We start from the raw sequence: 7,272 nt of genomic DNA on the forward strand, positions 1-7,272 counted from the left end.
AGGTGGGACCAGCTGGACTCTCACCACCCCCGGTCCGGGGTCCCCCCAGCCCTGGGGACCCTCTGAGCCAGACCCAGTGGCGGGTGAGGTGTGCTGGGAGCCCGGCAGGGTCCGTCCTGCTCTGCAGCCACACACGGCTGCTCACCGTGCTTCCAGAGGAGTTACAGGACAACCCCCCCCCCCCCCCCCCCTTTTTGGCTGCTCTTCCAGAAAGCAGTTCCATTACCTTTAGGAATAAATCCTATAAAATGTACCTCCGACAAGAACTGGTGCTATCCGACCTATTTAGCAGACATGGCACCAAAACATTCACTGGAAGTTTTGCAAAACTCTAAAAAAAACGACTCAAACTTTGAGCTGTTAAAACATTCTAGCTCTGTGCCTGATCCAACGTGTTTCCTCCTTTATCCTTAAAGTCTTTCCCAGAAAGAAAAAGGTTTCCAGCAACTCCAGAGCCTTTAAACCAACCCTGAGCAGTGAGGCAGTGCATACTTATTTTACACGTGCTCGAGTGGAAGCCTTGTAAGATCCCTCAGGTCCTTCCGTGTGGAAGAAGTTGGTTATCACAAGTCAAATAAAGTTCTCAAAGAGCTGCATAAAAGGCGCATTGTGCTTCCTCAGCCTCCCGTGTTTGTCATTCTCTTAACCACAGAAACACTCCGCTGCTTCCAAAGACGCTGAAAGGTATCAGTCACCTCAGAGGTAAATTAAATTAAAGCAGCTGCTGGCGATTTGTCCCTCTCTCAGTGGGGCATTGTTGGGGTATCGCGGGCCATTGTGCGGCTGGATGTTCCCTAATGTGGCACTTAGGCCAGCGGATATCGTGTCCCGGGTGATTCTATAGCCTGGCGCGTAAGGAGAGCCCGGCTCGCCTTATAAAAATTGCAGAACGATTGATTTCCTGAAAGCAAAGCTGCCGTGAAATATTGATACTGGAATCCTCGGTTCCCAGCGCCGCGGGCATCCAGCGGGACACGCCGGAGCGCTGGGGACAAGCCCACCCCAAAACCCTCCAGCTGCCGTACCAAAAACAGGAGCAGGGTGTGATGGTCGAGTGAGCAACATTTCAAACCGATCCCTGCTCAGGGCTGGGGGCTCCTCCTGCCTTCTGTATTCCTTTTATAGTCCTTTTTCTAGGCAAACATCTGTTAAAGTAATATGTAATATTATAACTATGCACTTCTAACTTATCTGTACACTGTATAAACACACAGAAACATCTTTAGGAGCTCATTATAAATTATAACTGATTATTATATTAATTATATAATATTATAGAACTTACATTTATTAATAAATTACTCTAGGTTTTGAAAATTTCTCTGTCTCTTCTTAAAACACTTTCTAAAATCTGATTTTTATTCCAGCTGCAGTCCCTAGAGCTGCACACATAATAGGGGAACCACCTCCTGCCGAGGGGTCTCCCAGGGACTCCCCTCTCCTGTCCCCGCCCCGTGTTAATCTCCTTGTGCCCAGAGCAATGCCCTGCATGTACAGGGAATTAAACACAATCCTGAGCTCCTGGAGCCAAGGGAGGGCCCGGGAACACCGAGGGGTGCAGAGGGACACAACAGCCTTAAACCAGCCCTAAACCAGCCCTAAAAGAGCCTTAAACCCCCAGTGCTGTTTGTGCCACTGGTTTTAAAGCAGAACATTTCAGTAGCACCCAGCCTGGAGCCGCCAGGATCAGAGCTCGGGATTAATCCATTTTCCGCTGGCTCAGGCACCCTTTTAGCCAAACCTCCTGTTTTCAGATGTAAATAAGAGAAGCTTCTAAAGCCCCTGCAGCAGCTGTTTTCTGCTCGAGGAAGCAGGAGGTCGCCTGGATGAGTTAATGCACCGCACACAGGGCCCCTTTTAAACCTGGTTTAAAATCTCCTAAGCAGTTTTCCAGCAGGATGTGCCGTTCCAGTGACACCTCTGTGCTGGCCAACAAGACCCTGCAATGTCACACACAGGAAGCCCATCCTGACTTCCTGCACCACAAATTTATTTTGATAGAGTGGAGGAATGCTTTGGGTGGGAAGGGACCTCAAAGCCCACCCAGTGCCACCCCTGCCATGGCAGGGACACCTTCCACTGTGCCAGGCTGCTCCCAGCTCCTGTGTCCAGCCTGGCCTTGGGCACTGCCAGGGATCCAGGGGCAGCCCCAGCTGCTCTGGGCACCCTGTGCCAGGGCCTCCCCACCCTCCCAGGGAACAATTCCTTCCCAAGATCCCATCCGTCCCTGCCCTCTGGCACTGGGAAGCCATTCCCTGTGTCCTGTCCCTCCATGCCTTGTCCCCAGTCCCTCTCCAGCTCTGCTGGAGCCCCTTTAGGTCCTGGAGGGGCTCTGAGCTCTCCCTGGAGCCTTCTCCTCTCCAGGTGAGCACCCCCAGCTCTCCCAGCCTGTCAGTGTCTCGTTCCAGAGTAAAGGAATGCAGGACACACGGTCTGATCCTGCAATTCCCCAATAATTCTACTAAAACACGTTTACAATTCATCCTCTCTCAGAATGATCTCAAAATCCACCCCTGCTCTGCACATCCCACAGCAGCCTCTCAGTATCTGCTCCCCACATTTTCTCAGCTCCGTACCCGCACACCCCAAACCTCTGCACACACAGACAGGATCCTCTGGAGACACACAAATGAGCAGCAGTTAATCACCTGGAAGGCCCTGTTTAGAGAGATTTAAGCAGAAAACCCCAAGCCTTGCCCAGGCACAAGGATTTGGGATGTAGTTGTCAGTGATCCGTAAGCAAACCAACGAGTTTGGTCCCACAGGAGCCCAGTCATTCCCACCTCCTGATCCAATTAGCCATGGAACTCAGGCTCTGCTGCTCCCAGCTCTCCTCTGCTCCAGGTAATTGAAACCCCATCAGGGAAAGATTCATTAAAGTGTTTAATTGGGTTTAAGTGGCTCGCCCTGCTCTGACAGCGCTCAAATGTGGTGGCTTATGAACCTCTGCTCGGCCAGCAGGTTTGTGCCTGGGCATCCTCAGCAAACCTGCTTCCACAGCATGGAATCGTGGTCAGCCAGCTTTTAAAGGACCTCTAAGATCATCGAGTCCACCTGTTAACCCAAATCCCGAGAGCAGCCCCTCGGAGAGCTCCCAGCTGCCTCCCTGAAGGGCACCAGGTCACAGCAGCCTCGAGTGAGCCAATCTGCTGAAATTAAAATCTGAAGTGGAAGTGGCTCTCTCCAGCCTTTTATCTTCTCCAATAATTTCTAGATGGGATTGTAGGGCCAGAGGCCAGTCCCAGCACACCCAAGTGAAGAGAAAAATTCCTGGTTAGTTAATTACCTCTTTTTTCCCTCTTTGCTGAGTTCAGGGAGGTCACTCACGAGCAGCTCTTCTGGGCTTGCTCTGAGTTGCACCAAGTAGTGACCAAGCAACCCGTGATTAGAAAGGGGAAAGTTTTCCAAGGTCAAGGAGGGTCCAGGCACTCAGACCTCTCTGGAGGCACGTGGCTGCGCTGGGCAGGGCTGAAGGAGGCCTTGGAGCCTGACGATCCCTGACCTGCTCAAACAGCACGAGAAGGTGCAGAGCCACCCACGCTCTTTACTCTTCTGCATGAATTTCAGACCGAAGGCTGAGCTGCTGAGCCCAGCAGGTGCCGAGCAGTCGGATCCCTGCTGAGCAGGTGAGCGCTCCCAGGATGAATTCAGCGCAGATCCTGCTCCCGGCCAGGCTCCTGGAGGATTGTGTTTGGTTTCCAGAGCTGGGGAGCCCCAGCTCTGGCTGTGAGCTGTACCCACACCATGGAGCAGACAGGGGACACGGAGCTGTCACTCCATCCCAAAGCACGGCCCGGAGCCCTGTCCCCACCCCAGGCTCTCCCGGTCCCGGAGCAGCACCCAGCGCATCCATGGAGCCCTGTGCCGTGGCATTGCCATGGCAATCAGCACCACACAGGGACTAAAAATAAACCCCAGCTCTGCAGAGCACAAAGATCACCCTGAATCCCAGCCCTGACTCAGCCACCTCCGAGCCTGGGGGTGTGTGCTGCTGGGTGCCCGCTCCTCCACGTTCCCACCCATCCCCTCCACCATCCAGGGCTGGCTGCGGAGCTCCCTTGGCACAGGTTTTCCTTCAGCCCTGATCCACCCCCGGGCTCTGCCACTGAGAGTGCCCGGGAGCAGGTGGGCATCACTCCAGTGTTCATCCAGAAAACCTCCTCTTTTCCTCTAAAACCCCCAAATCCAACTGATTCCTCCTGCATTCCCAGAGTCCCAAGCAGCATCTCCCCTCCACACCACAAAACCCTGAGAGCTGGGCCAGCTCCAGCCACTAGAGGAGAGGCTGGGCCCTTGACAGTGACTTGTCCCACGGCACTGGCCCAAACTATCACAAAATTACTGCAAGAGCAGCGCTGGAAGCATTTCCCGGGGATAAAAGCTGCATTTCCCAGGGGCAGCCACATCATTCCTGGGCACAAACCCAACAGGAGCCAGGGCCACCAGGGCAGAGCTGTGGGAGCCCAGAGCATCCCCATCCCAAAGGCTCCACAGGCTCCCGGGTACAAACGCAGCCCAGGACTCGGGTGGCAGGGCCATGGATGATGGATGGGAGCCCTGGATGATTCCTGCTGTCTCCTGAGAAGGGTGGGGACAGTGGGACACACCCAGGGACTGTCCCCAGCCCACCACACCCTGCAAAGGCAGACACCCTTCTCCCTAATGAACACTTCTCTTAATGAACACACAACTCAAACTTGGCTCCCCACAAAGCTTCGTTTATCCCACAATGTTTTTTTCCACCCTAAATAACATTTAAAAAAGGGAAGAAATCCTGCAAGCAGCTTTATATTGACCTCTGTATCCCAAACCACTCTAGGGCAGGAACCACAAGAAAAATATCCCAGCTGTAAAGGGGCTCTTGAGCACACATTTAAATCAATTACATCCATAAAACCAGCTTTTTCAACCCCAAATACATTCCCATTCATAATATAGTTTCTACACATAAGCCCCTAAAAAAAAAGAAAAAAAAAAGAGCCACACCAAGGTTCAAACATAATATTTTTATTTGTGGATAAAAATTAAGGCTCACAGTACTTTATCATTTCACAAGCAGAAAAATGTTAAAAATTGAGACTGATGGGGAGTGCCCCCGATACAAATTCCTCTAATTGCTGACATGTTTTACTGAAGACTCGAGGTGAACAATTGTACAGGGCAGCTACAGGTATTAGTTTGTAAACTAGGTGCTAAATATAACTGGTTTTTAAGAAATGTGAACAGAGTATGATGTTTCTCTCCACTCTGGCTGTCCAGGACACAGGGATTCCACAGAAACACCCAGAACTGCTGGGATGAGCACACCAACCTTCCCAGAACAACCCAGCACGGCCACGACGCACAGCTGGCACACAGGGCAGGGGCTGAGGGGCACAGACTCCATTTCAGTAAGACATTTTGATTTATAGTGCAATAGTTTATGCCTAAAATGTTCAATATCCAACTTTCTGACCTAAAGAAGAGCACGGAATTGCTGCCCAGCTCCAGGATTGCAGAGGGGAAGCAGCTCAGGGGTTAAAGGATGGTCACAGTGCACAGCAGACATCCTGCCCAGAGTTAGGATGCAGCTCCAAGGAGGACTTTTCCAAGGGTGCAGCATGCAGGGAATAAAAGGTTCCTGCCCAGGAGAGCTGCAGGGTGTGTCCCAGAGGCACCACCTCCCCTGCAGCCCCAGCCCTCACTGTGGGTACACCTTACCCCAGCTACATCACAACCACAGCACACAAACTGCAGCTCCAGCTACACAGCAACAGCCTGGGCACAATCCAGCAGGGGCTGGGTTTCAGAGTTCTCTGTATTATTTGCATTATTTTTAGTGATTCCTTCAGCTCTGCTTGTTTGCTGTCAAGGCAACACAGCCGTGGCAGCCACGAGGATGAGCCTGTTGCTGTGAGAACTGAGGGGGTTCTGCATCTCACCAGAGATTCAGCTCTTGTCTCTGCACCCTTCTGAGCGAGATACCACCCAGAAATGACAACAGCTGCCCTCAGCCTTTCCTGCCAAATTTAAATGCACTGGAACTTCACTGGGGAGCTCTCTTTGAGATCAGCTTTTACCTGCTGGGACAGGTCCTGCCCCAGCAAACACCTATGTACAGGGTTTAACCAAACACAGATCCCCTTCCTGCAGCAAAGGAATCAAAAATCACTGGCACCACTGAAGCTCAGACAGCTTATGACAGGTGTAGGTGCAAATCACCACCCCCTTCTAAAAGGGAGGTGACTGAGTTATCAATTCAGCTCAATTTGCCCACGTCAATTAAGCTGCAGAGCCCTCCTGCAGCAGGGCTGGAGGGGAGGCAGAGCTCCCCACCCCAATTCCTGCCCTCCTGCAGCCCCTGTCCCCAGCAGCCCTCGGAGCTGGGACACACCACCTCCTCCCCCTCATGCAAAACACCCCTCAGTGACACAGGCAAAAACAATCCATTTACACCAGTTGGCCATTTCCTAGGAGCAGAGATTTCCAAACCCCATTTCCATAGTGTGTAGGCAGGGAATGCAAGAACAGGAAAATGCGTGCGACCAAAAATATGGAACAAACACGTTCAATATTATTCCAGTTCACAAATCCAGGCAAGGGCAGGGAGAAGGAGCTACAGCCATGAAATACTCCATGTTACTGAACAGTTTAAACCAAATATTTTACCCCGTAATACTACAGTGATCTTGCAGCTGAACAAAACACAACTGCTTAAACAAAAAAATCAGGATAAGAGGGATGAGCCTGAATGCACATTCCAGTTCCCCCAGTGGGGGTACCAGCAGGCACCCAGCAACCTGCTCAGGTCAGAATCCAACTGTTCCTGCCACAGGACAGGTGGATGGAAATGGCTTTGCCTCAAAACATTGGAAAGCTCCTGTCCAGTAACCATCTCAAATTATTGCTTCACTACGAACAGCAGAACACGAGCGACAGGAGATCTACAGGGATGGGGAGCTCACCCTGACCAGGGCTCCACACTAACAACTAGAGTGATCTTACAGATCAAGCTAAGCACAACACACACACCCCAAAAAAACCCTGTCAGAGCAAATGTGTAGAAAATAAACTGTCATCAAGTACAAGGGAAGCACAGGAGCAGCGCTGGGGACACACAGGAGCCACAGGTGCAGGAGCTCGGCTGCCACAGCTTGCCCAGCTGCGCTGCCAGGTTTGCCCTCCTGCCATCCCCAGAGCACTCAGAGCCACTGCAGTGCCCGGGTGAGCCACGGGAAGGAGCCGGGAGCTCTCCTGGGCCCGGTGAGCAGGGACAGACACACGGACACGGCG

This window comes from Aphelocoma coerulescens, chromosome 9 (assembly GCF_041296385.1).
Source record: "Aphelocoma coerulescens isolate FSJ_1873_10779 chromosome 9, UR_Acoe_1.0, whole genome shotgun sequence".
NCBI classification, from domain to species: Eukaryota; Metazoa; Chordata; class Aves; order Passeriformes; family Corvidae; genus Aphelocoma; species Aphelocoma coerulescens.